This window comes from Mus musculus, chromosome 19, assembly GCF_000001635.26.
Source record: "Mus musculus strain C57BL/6J chromosome 19, GRCm38.p6 C57BL/6J".
Taxonomy (NCBI): Eukaryota; Metazoa; Chordata; class Mammalia; order Rodentia; family Muridae; genus Mus; species Mus musculus.
The window spans coordinates 49,537,953-49,551,001 of NC_000085.6; positions in this window are offsets into that span (position 1 = coordinate 49,537,953).

Here is a 13,049-nt window from a genome sequence, read left to right on the forward strand (position 1 = left end):
AGCTGGGGCTGGAGGTATGTGTGTGTGTGTGTGTGTGTGTGTGTGTGTGTGTGTGTATCTAGAATAAAAGATCCTAATGGACTTCCATAACATTAAGACAACTGTCAACAAGAACTAACAAAGGTTTCCCATACAGACTTCCTGTTCTTACTGGGGATTCTAATTTGTCCTTGTCTTTGCCTTCTCTGTTTCCTCATGCTCACTGTTAGTCTTGTAGACCTCAATCAACAGCGCTAGACTTAGACACAATAGTTTTTCAGCTCTCACAATGGCCTAAAGGGCAAATCATTATGGAAATGCATGTCTGTGTATCTTTCTATACTTTCTTAATCTGCATCATCACCTTCATCTATCTCTCTGTCTTCCCATTGCTTCTGCCGAAGCTGTGACTAATATAGTCGCTACATGCAAGGGACTGAAGATGATTCAAAGTCACTTCTGCTTGATCCTCAGATCTATTATCTGTTCATCATCTCCATCATCTCCTGAGCTGCATATTCTCCCCTCAAAATATTTATAAAATAGAACATTTCTGAATGAAAATTATATTACCACGATTCTACTAGCTCCTGCCAAAGCACTTTGCATATTGAAGCTCACAGAAAAAGCTGATGGAAAACAAAACACAACCAGTAGTGTTTCTCCTCCCTGGGGTCCACCCAGGAACTGTTCCAACAGAAGCTTTGAGGACTTGGAGGAATTCTGATTGAAGCAGCAATTTTAAGACACACTAGAATTTGAAGTCTGCTCTTCAAGATCCCCCTTCACAAAACCACACGTTTGCAATCCCTGTACTTGAGAATTTGAGGTAGGACGATCATAAATCAAAGGTCATTTTCAGACATACAGCAAGTTTGAGGCCAAGCTATCTTATATAACAAAACAAGAGAAGAAAAATACCTTGCCTGTATTAAACGCCAGCCTTAATCGCAAAGCCCCATTATTTTTCTGTACTATGGCTTTTGAATTTATATGATCTTACTGGATTTTCTAAGATGTATTTATTACTAAATCTTCACATTAAAATTGAAATAAACTTTTTTAAGCAATAGGCTAACGTCACTTAATGAGGCATTTTAATTATTTTTGTTATGTGACTGGAAACTCAACTCCATATCATTGTGATCCCTTTGCCAGCCATAGGAAAAAAATGCTCAGCAGAAAAAAAATGTATGCAAAAGTTAAAGTCTTGCCGGGTGTGGTGGTGCCTGCTTTTAATCCCAGCACTCGGGAGGCAGAGGCAGGCAGATTTCTGAGTTCCAGGACAGCCTGGTCTACAAAGTGAGGTCCAGGACAGCCAGAGCTATACAGAGAAACCTTGTCAAAGAAAAAAAAAAAAGTTAAAGTCTTGTATGGAACATATTTCTTAGCATATTTTTGTTCTTATCATATTATTATCTCTGGAGCTTAATTGTTCCAATCATAAGGGAGTTGTTCGCAACGAAATATATTTTGAATCTCAAATGTCATTTATTTAAATATTTACTTACATCAAACACTGTATCCCTCCTGGTCCCCCCCTCACAGAGCCGGTCCCTACATCCCCCATCCCCATCTCCTCTGACGGGGTGGGTACCCCCCTGTGTTTCCCCACCCTGATGCATCATTCTCTGCCAGGGTAGGCACAATCCTCTCCCAATGAGTTTTTTTCACTCCATTGGGAATGGCAACTTTATTTATGTATGGTATCCTCCAGTTGGCCAGCAGAGGGAGTGAGGAGTACTTTGTAAAAAGCATCTTTCCTTTTAGCCGGGCCAGGTCAATGTCGCACAGATTAGCTTCGTTTAGAATCAGTGATTCTCCTCCCAACTGTGTGATGAAGAAGGCATTGCATCTCCTCTTTCTTCCAATTTTATGGACCAGTGTCTCCTCTGTACAGAACCTATTGGAAAGAGCAGTTCGCCATGAACTGTTCACGGCTTTCAAATCAGATTCATCAGTTCACAGTTTATCAATAATTTATTCACACATTCACACGTCCCTTCATTTGTTCACACAGATGGGTATTTAGCAAAGGCTTATGAGCCTGTAACTGTGCAATTAGAAATGAATCACGTTTGCAGGAGTGTGCAGGAAGATTAAGAAAAATAATAAAAGACTACAGAAATTCAAGGGGTTTGATATATCTTTTAGATGCCAGTTTGAAGTCAGCACCAGAATGATGCTAACAAGCCATTTAATTATCTGACTTCTCATTAGTGATAATTCATTAACAAGCCAATATTGTAGATGTCTGTTAATCACCTTCTGGATATGGCTCCCTCTGGAGGACCGTGAAATGAGCGCCTCAATCTATCAGAACAGCTTTCGATCCTTTCCCTTGCATTAGCTAAACAGCAAAGTGAGTTGACATAGCCACATTTGATCCTTGCAGTGGTCCTGCATGGAAATTTTACCTGGGTGAGTCTTCCACTAACTCTATAGAATAGGGAAGTTCGGGAGCTGGGAGCTGCTGAGTAAACGGAATTAGAATATACGTTCCTGATTTCTAATACAGTCTTTCAAGTACATTCCCACAAAGTCATGAACTAGAAACTTACTCCTAAAACTCATATTGATGGCACCTGGAGGTGGGGCCTCTGGGAGGTACTTAGAGTTAAATGAGGTATAGAACCTCTATGATAAGATTAGTGGTGTTATATAAGTCAAAGAGAAACTAGAACAAGGTCATCTCATTCTATCCTTACTGATGTCCTCTCTCATAGCATCTGAAAAGGGTTTGGAGCCTGAAAATTCGACAAAGGACTTCTTAGCTCTCAAAACTGTGAGAAACCTGTTTATTTTCTTTATAAATAAGACAGCCTGTGAGATTCTATTATAGTAGGAAAACGTAGACTGAGTCACCCAGCTCTTATCTATTAAGAGAGCCTTCCAATACTTAAAAATCATTTTTTTCTTATTCAATCTGATAGAGAGACTGATACCCTTGTCTCATTTAGTGTAGTTACAAACTTATTTTGCTTCCACAAGTACAGGGTATCTAGTATCTGGCTTGAAATTAACAGTGTTTAAAATGGAATATAAAAAGGTACTCACTCTATGATTTCAGGAATTAGACATATTCTGCTATGTTCAACCTTTCCTGATCAGTGTCATGTGACCCTGTAATGTGTAGAGCTGAAGATCTTTTCTGTAGTATGGTTGACATTCCCATATGTAGCCATGTTTACACTGCTTCTGTGGTGCAGTTTACTCAAAGACACCATAATACTCATTTCTGAAGCTCTTCTTTAAGCAGGGCAAGGAAATGGTTTCTGTGCCCTATACTTAATCTCTGAAGACTCTAGCTGTGAGGAGTGAACGACAATGGATGAGGTAGAGCCAATTGATTCAATTTAATTGCGGTTTCATTTGCCTTTCTCTAATCAATTCCTATGTAAACCTATTCCCATACTGTTGATTGCATGTTTGAAGAACAAAGTAAATTTGGTGCCTCACAACACGGAAAATATCAGTGGTCCCCAATGACAGCACCTGCCCATTGGTCTACCCAAAATGGTTCCGTGAAGTACTTAGAAAAGAAGATACTCCAATGGACCTCTGTGTCTTAACAGTTGGTAGCAGTGAGTTTTCATTTCTCTAGCTAGATGGGAATTAAAGAATTCTGCAGCAGAGTGCAAATGGAAATTGTACATTAGGTTGCTTGCTTGGTTTTCGGGACGTCCGCCATTAGCATGGAGAAAAGTCCACTTCATCCTCTACTGTAGGTCTCTGGTGATTTGACGTCAGGCCAAACACTTCATTAGCCCCATGAAATCGCTACTCTTCTTCCCACACATGGACTCAGAAGCCTTATTGTTGACACATGCAGAAGTGGGAGAGGAATGAAAGGAAGGCCAGCGCCTCCTGAAGAGCAGGGAGCTCAAAGAGAAGGACAAGGATATGGTGGGAACAAAGGACAGATGCACACTGCATAGTGTTTGGTTGGCTTATGTCCCCTAACAGCATCCCAAAGCCTGGTGTTGTTGATTGGCTGGTGGAATGGCCATAGTGTTGGTTACATATTTTGCATGTCACCTCAGATTCAGAGTCGTTTGTTGAAATGGCCCCCAGCATTTCACCATCCTCAGTAGCTACAGAGAGATGTTCTGAAGAACATGGCACAGAGAACAAGGGAGTTCTGATGAACATGGAGACAGGTACTCAGATCAGTTCCTTTTCTCTGTGTCTTTTAGCTTCCTAATCTAAAATATGAAGGAGAGCTTTTAGGGCCTTTATTTAGCTTCTAAAGTTTAATCTGTGTCCAAAGTGATATCCGTCTAACACATGTTTACTAAATAAAAGCATGCGACCACAGTAGTTCATTTGCAATGAAGGATCACAGAACCCTTCCCCTCATGGTCATTTGTATAGGCAGTCACTGCTTGAGTACAACCCTCAGTTTGCTGAGGCTGAGTTAGACGCTGGGACATACCAGTGAGAAAAAGGATCTGTGGGCCCTGCTTTAGATGATTTCAGAAGCAAGGAATAATCATGGGAAAGACGCCCCAGACTCTGAGGGAGAGTTGAGGAGCTCAAGGCCAAACAGGCCAAGCCCAGGGATAGAATAAGTCTTTCCAATCTGGTTTTGGTTTGGTTACTATGACATTCTCAGTGCTGGCAGCAGGGGAGATGATAGAAAGAGATGATTATGTTCCCAATTCACAATGTATGAATAAGAGAGTATTTCTCTCTCAGATTTGCATGCATTATCACTGTCAGTATTCTGCATGTCCTATCATAGGCTAGGATCACATTACTAATTATAGGCTTGTGAATATACTCCTCCTGAAGAAACGTGTCACCTACTCCTGTGATACACAGGTCTTTAAAATGACCTTAAAGGTCACAAAGGGGAGAGATAGTGTTTTTCTCCCTGTCCCTGATTAAGTGATAATTTTTTTATATTAATGCAATCTGTGGGCAGTGTCAGAGGAAAGTAAGCCACATGTAGCATAGCATTAAATACCAAAAGAAAACCATTAGAGGGGTTTAGAGGTTAAGTTAAATGGATCATGGAGAGAGAAAGAAGATATTTAGTTTGGCTACTGGGGGGGGGTGTCTAGGCTTACATTGTCTGAGGTACAGTTGTGGCTCAGTTGCTATTTTAGTTATAGTTCCTGGGAATCAGCCTCAGATACAAGGATAAAGAGAGTGGAGTTATTGGCAAGTAGTTCTGACTCAAATCTGTAGAGTAGGGGGTGGCACAGAAGCAGAGGTCAGATTGGTATGAGGGAGGAACAAGCCAATGTCTGACAGGTTGCTCTGAAAGTGGAAAGAAGGGTTAAAATCACTCCAGGAAATTAGGAGGTCATACCATCTTTCCCATATGATAAGGAGCTGTGCTGGAGTCGTGCATCCTGGGGCTAAGTGATCTCTGTCCAGCTGAGGGAAGTTCAAGATAGTTTCAACTTACAGTTGGTAGTCACCAAAACTTCTAGGACCCAGAGAATAAGTATTTCAGTCATTCCCAAGAGGGTAGGGGATATGTTGTATATATAATATCCCCTATGGTCTACTAATTGTGCAAACAAAAATCACTTTTCCCGGATCGACTTCGTAGCACTTTAGGATTATGCTATAAACATTTACTAAATACATTGGAAAGAGAAAACTTGGTGGTACAAACTACAACCATTAATGCTTCAGCTAAACTTTAAACCACAAAACAAAGACTATTGCATCTGTCTCCCAGCTTTCTCAATTCTCACCACTCTCACGGAGCAGTTCTGTTCGTACCAGGGACTAGTGTGGTGAGTGATGTGTGCTCTCCATGAGTTCCTCAGGCTATATCCAGTGATTGTATACATGTACTCTCTTTTATCCGATCCAGATGCTGGGCATGAAGCTCCCTCACTTTATGTAAATTATCAGAATCATTTACACTTTGACTTCATAGTAGTTTCTTAGAGCAAGAAAGCCAAAGTGAGCTGCTGTCTACCTTGACGTAACTTATTCAAACACTATATCTGTTCCCAGTGAGTTCATCTCCTTCTAAATTCTGAGCGCTCTAAGTCTGAAAAGCCAGAGTTGTATGTTTGAAAACCATGTAATCTCCAAGGGGCCACCCACAATGCTGGTAAGCAGCACGATTGCACTATTGCACAAAATTACACGTTGTGAGTCTAAGACAAATGCTAGCGATCAGAGATTCAGTACTGCTTTCAGCTGACGTAGTGAAGATAGCCTTGATGAGTGAAAGGTGTGGTGTTGGACACCTATGTAGACTCCATTCTTACCATAATGGCTAGCTTTTAAAATGCTATTTATCAGCACTGGAGTGGCCCAGTATGAAGACTGATAATGGTTGACCAAGGCATTCTATCTGGTTGTTTGGTGTTTTATCTGTGAGAGCTAGTGCCTGCCTAGTATAGGTCTTGCCATGAGATATTACAATCTTTTCACTTTTTGCTGGTTTTTGTAGGTGTATTATATATCTCTTAGCTGAATCCTCTAGCTCTAATCTATCATCCTCAAACTCCTAGATGACTATTTAACCCACATTTTTATCATATGTTCTCTCTATACAGAAGGAGTAAATTAGATGCACTAGCTAAGCCCTACACATTGAATATAATTCATCTCGTACTGTCTTTAGGTTGTCTTCGGAATGCACTGCCATGCATCACCATTCCATTTCTGGCTTTTATGTACTTACTGAGAGTAACCACCCATTAGGTAGTGTTTCTTCATTGGCTGGTTGTAAGCAAATATGGACATATGGACCAAGTGAAGCAGTGGAACCTGCCTAACAGTGGTCCATAATGTGGGATCTGGACCACTTGTTTTTTGAAATGAACCTGTGCATCCTCCCACATATATAATGTCTCTTATTTGTTTTTGATCTAGGGCATCAATATTTAGCTCAGACTGGCCTCAGCTTGGGACTATCTTGCTTTTCTCTCTGGGCTGTCTGATTATAGTCATGTGTCATCACACCTAATTTGATGATCTGGTGGTTTTGACAACAAATAAAATAAAATAAAATAAAATAAAATAAAATAAAAACCACTCATGATGGCTAGTTATATTTAATACTGAGTGATTTTTTTTTACCTAATTTTCAATATTCTATAGCATTAGAGATCAGTAAAACATTAGAAAAGTTCATAAAACTTATTGGTGTTTTATATAAAATTGACATAATTTTCACATCTACTCATATACATTATCTCAGATACTTGAATTCTCTCTGAAATATTTTTCATATCCAATATAAGCTAAATGCTATTAAAAGTGCAATTGTACTATGAGGATTAATGAAAAAAAGCAGCTGAACATATTCAATAAAGGTATTTTTCTCCTTGTTAATTTTTGAACGGCAGTTGATTGAATGTATGAGTATGGAAACAATGAATAAAATGATAGAGTACATTTTGTTATCGCAGCTAAAACCAAATAATATATTAGTAACAAACATGCCTACCATGATTTGTATGGAGGTTCTGCGTAGCAGCAGTTATTTCAGGGTCTTTTATTCTTATTGCCATTCAGGTAGATCAGAGCATCTTCTCTTACCAGCCTTTCCTATAAAGAAGAGCCCCCACTGAGATTCTCACTGTGGTTAAATGAGTTTCCTTGAGGCTTTTCTGCTAAACTATTCAGGTGCTTAAATCCTTAAACATGTAACCATCATCACTCGATATTTCTCTAAATACTTCAGTTCTTTATTCTGAAACCTACTCTTCTAGTTATAGAATATTTACCTCACTCTCCAGAGGCTTCCAGGAGTCACCTTAGCATGACAATATCTTTTGAGATTCATATAAGGTATTAAGTCTTATATAATAAGAGCCATGAATAAATTCTTGATTATTCTTTTCTAAAGGCCTCCCTTATTGATCTTCAGGATCCAATCCTACACACATTCCCCAGAATCTTAGTGACATATGTTAACTCTTCCCTATTTACTTCTAGTTTTATTGTTTTTTTCTTCTTTTGATGACCCAGCACTTCTCTGACCAAATTCTTGGTCGGGAAGAGAGATAGAAATACATCCTGTAAGGCAATGAGTTCTAGGTTGTGTTTAAGCAAAAAGAAAGTTCTAACCACTAGCATGGTATAATGAGCTACTTCCTCACCAAAGGAGTTTAGAGGAATCTGGTACTTAAAGATATTTGAGTGCTCGGCATCCCTATGCCGACACTCAGGGACTTTTACCATACTAAGAAAACCTTTACATACTAGGTTAGCTAAATTTGAAAAAAAAAAATCCAACATTTTCCAGAGTTCTATTGCTCTTCAGACTAAACCTTTACTTTGGTCCTCAGCTTCTCCTACCTTTAGGATCAGGAGCAATGATGCCCTTGGACCTCCACACATTACTTTTGATTAGTGGTCACAGCCAAATTCTCATTATCTTTTTGCCAAAGCATAAGAACAATGATCAAATTCAACTGAGTTATCTTCTTTTTGCTATTTTCTATTTATCTGTTTTCTCATACTGCCCCTGAAATCACTGTTCTCTTTCAGTTTTGGGTCCATAGCATTGCTTAGAAAGTTTTAATAATTGAACCACTATATCACAGTAGGTTTGGTCATTGCTCCAGCTACCACGAGGACCACCACTATAAAAAAAATCCTGCTCTAAAGGGGTTATTCCGAGGACAAATCTAGTGTTATTTCTTGTAAATTATTTAGTACAAAGAGGCTTTAGAAAGATTTGAGTGCAAGAGGTACATGAGAGTGTACCTCCAGAGGAACTCCTACAGAATGTAAAACAAGTGTGTCTGAAAGAGGAGGGGCTGTGCAGTCCATCTGAGTCATAATCCCAAGATCAAGCTCCAGGAGTTCTGGAGCGAGTGCTAAGGAAGGAGTAAGTCTTTGCCCCAGGTTTCTTCAAGGTTGTGGAAATGTTTAGGAAGGAACTCGACTGTGGACTGTCACTCACTTTTGTCTACAAGCTAGAGGAAGGAGCGAGTCCCCTAAGGACATTCTTGGCAGTATGCATTGGCCACATTTCTGGGTTTTGTCTACTTAGCCATGCGTTTAAGAAAACAACCATCCCGACTTCTTAACATGAGTGAAATGATGGAATAATTTAACCTGACAAAACGAGTGGGTAGGAAATATTCATGGGAATGTTGGATTCCAATAAAATATAGTAGCATTTTAGTTTTCATATTAACTATAATGAATCTAAGTGAAAACTGGAAACTTAAAGTGGTACTTAGCCATCCTACATTTCGTTAAGTAATCCCCATCAAATAATCTTAAATGATTCAATTTGCTATCTAAATCAATATAAATAGATAGAAACAATGTCAGTGAAGATTACTCCAGAAATTTCTTTTCATTACATTTTCTTTTAAATCTGTTGTGGGGGAGGAGGGTATAGAAAGAGAGATAGGGGGTGGAGACAGAGTGAAAGAAAAAGACAGAGAGAGTTTATGTGTACCATGTTCATTTAATGCAGGTGTCCACAGAGGACATAAGCTTTGTCCCCTTAACTGAAGTTACATGCATTACTGAGCTGCCTGTTATGGGTGCTACAATTTAACTCAGATCTTCTGTGAGAGTAGTAAGCAATCTCAACTACTAAGCCATCTCTTTAGCCCAATAGGACCTCTTTGTATCATATTGCCGATTATCTATCAGGCATTCAAAAAATAATACTATCCTAGGATAGCTTAGAGCTATCCTTTAACATAAGTTTTTAAATTTTTTTCTTCTTTGCTGAGTGGGGTGATACATGCCTTTAATTCCAGCACTTGAGAGACAGTAGTTGACTAATCTGTGTAAATTTGGGGTCACACTATTCTACATCTGGAGTACCAGGATAGCCAGGGCTACGTAATGAGAACCTATCACCGTTTTTTTGTGTTTTTTTGTTTTCTCTTTAACTCATTGAATTTAAAGCCTGTTTCACAAGACAATACCCATGCCTAATATTGCTAATGAGCTAAAAAATCTGTGACTAGATTGGTTTTAGACCCCAGGAAGAAACCTACTACTATTATTCTATAAATAGAGGATAACAGTAAACCAGCTTCTATAGACTTGTTTTTATACTTGTAGATTGGTGGACCATTTGATTCTTATTAGAGAAGCATCTACTTGCAGATGGCAGTTGACACAAAGACCCACAACTGGACCACCTGCAGGAATAAGAAATTGCTGAGTACTCATATCTAAATTGGATATCTAATCACATGCCTTCCTCTAAAAGCTCCAGGTGTATTGCATAAGATGGACAGAAAACCAGTAAGAGGAACTAGTAGCTGAACTCAGGGAAACAGTATTTTCTAGACATAGCAGGGCTATCACACATATGACTGCAGTTGTAACTGCATGCACAGGACATGTAACAATCCAGAAAAACCTAAGCATGGAGGAGGAAGGTGTTTAGATGGTCCTATTTCTAGCTGAGGAACTACTGGCAATTAATAGGTGCTGGGAGTAAAAGAGACCATTTTCCCCCTGGAGTATGTGGCACCTGAGAGTCTAACAATGTTCCAATAGTTGGCCCAGCAAACATTTACATACTTATGGAACTAAATGGATTCTGTACATGATGGCATGCATGGTGCTGGAGCAATCTTGAGAGTTTATATCTTGATTTTCAAATCAAGAGATATGCATTGGACTAGTGTGGGCTTTTAAAACCCTAAAGCCCACCTGCAATGACACAGTTCCTCTACCAAGGCCACACCTCCTAATCCTTTCCAAATAGTGCCACTCTATAATGACTAAGCATTCATAAACATGAGCCTATTGGAGCTATTCTTATTCAAACCACCACAATCCCTAGAGTGGAAGTGAATACTATAGACTCTCAAAGCAGTCACCTGGAGATATACCTTCTTCAACAGACTGCTTCTCCTAAGCCTCCTCAGACAGTACCACCAACTAGGTACCAAGTATTAAACTCTTTGAACGTATGGGGGACATTCTCAGCGACTCACCTCAAGAAATCAGAACAATTCATGGTAAATGGTAAATAGAAATACTTATTTATTGTTCGAATTATTACTACAAATTTGCAAAGAAATAAAAAAATAGGCTAGGACAGTAATGGTGACAAAGATAAATGGGCACAGTTTATGGACAACCAATTTACCGAAGTTTTGTGCTTCAGAGTTCACCCAGATAGTGCTGGGTGGGAGCGTGGGTGGGGATGAGAACACGATGGGAGGAGGGGTTGAATGGGAAATGTGAAGAGAGTGGGAGAAGGGGTGGATGGCGGAAGGGAAGGGAGAGGGAAGAGGATGGGGAGAAGGAAGGGAGAAGGAGTGAAAGCTTGGATCAAGACGTAAATTAAATAAATTACTTATCAACAAAAACTGGACTAAACAAACAAACAAACAAAGCAGTCCCTGGACTTAGCTTTATAAACCATCACTGTCAAGTTATAAACCTGTAGTCTAGTGGAATCAAACTGGTACATTTTATGCATGAAAGATGTTTAGTAGTGTGCCTTTTAGTTAATTCTATCTCCCATGGTCCCATTCTTATTTATCTCTCTTATGAAAGCATTAATACCCACCCACTTTTAGTTAAAAACAGGCAGTCTGCAAGGGTATGACATTTCTTCAACACCCAGCTAAGATTTGTAGACATTGAATAGACTTGGGTAACCCATTCATTATTTATAGACCGGCTCACATAATGGAAAAATATTTCTCTGCCTTTCCTTTTGTTAGAAGTCAGCTAAACAATAAAAATATTTAATTAATGACATGTTGTACACTTAAATAGAGAGCTATTTGCTTTATGGGTTTAACTTGTTCAGCCTCTTTGTCCCAGAGCCTGACATGATTGTGTTCATCTGCTGTGGTAGAAGCTACCATGTATCTGGATTATTCCTGACGCAGTTCAGCAATCTCTTAAACAAAGGACTTAATATCGTCAACCTTTTACCCATTACACATACACCCTCCACGCGGAATATCAGGCTCTCAAGAGAGAGGATAGGTAAACAAGTCCCGGCTTGCTGAAATATAAAATATGATGCCTTATGTACATAGAAAGTAAATTTTGCTTTAAAATATTTTTTACAGTTCATTTGTCCTCATTTAAAATATTTCTTTATTTTTGGTCGGGGGCCAGGCCTGGTATTTCATTAAAAATATCTGTTAACAAGTAATGTTTGTTATTTCTTAAACCAAGGACTCCCATATCTGCAATTCCTTGTGTGTGCACATGTGCATGTGTGTGTGTGTGTGTATGCACGTGCCTGTAGAAGAAGTTTGGAGTGTCAAGGAAAAAGAGTCCTGCTCCTGTTGGCGGTTTTCCATGGAATTGGGATAGGACTTCCTCACTCTCATTCCACACCGACTTTCCCCAGAACTGGAACTGGCCCAAATCCTAACACCTGAGTCAACCTGACTGCTTAGATGTCCTGCCAAGCATTGCTAACAACCAGAACAGATTTGTTTCTTATAGCTGTACTTCTATATAGAATATATTTATTTCTCAGAGGTATTCCTGATGTAAAAATATTTAACTGCAGAACTGTATGGTGCCATAGAAATTAGGAATGAAATGTGTCTCAATCAAACATAAACAGTCTACTGTGTTTCAAACATGAAACTAACCTAAAATAAGTATGCTCTTGCTAACTTAAGGTAGCACAATATTGAAAACAAATAATAAATAGCAATTTTAAGTACTTTGCTTATGCTTTGGAGAAAAGGTGGAAACATATCCACATACTGGTCACTCAGTTTTTAATATTACCTTCAATGAATTAAATGAGCTCATAAAAATTGATATTTTTTTACATATTCTCATGTCAGTCAAGCTAGATTTACGAATTTATCTCAGATTACCCTCACTCATACTTGAACATATTTTATTGATTTTAACTTAAAAATGTCTTTTATATGAAGCAATCAATACACAAATAATTAGGAAAAATTATTAATTTTAGGATAAGTAAGCCTACTCATGAAAATTCATTCTAACAATATACTATGGAAATTATCATAATTTCCATGTCTCTTTTCTTTTGAGTCAGTTCTGTCAGTCTTAAATTAAAATCTGCTGAAATATATTTAAACAGAAATAAGCCAGTCTACATGGTTTTATAGAAGGTTAGGTCTACAGGAGTTAACTTCCATTTTGTCATC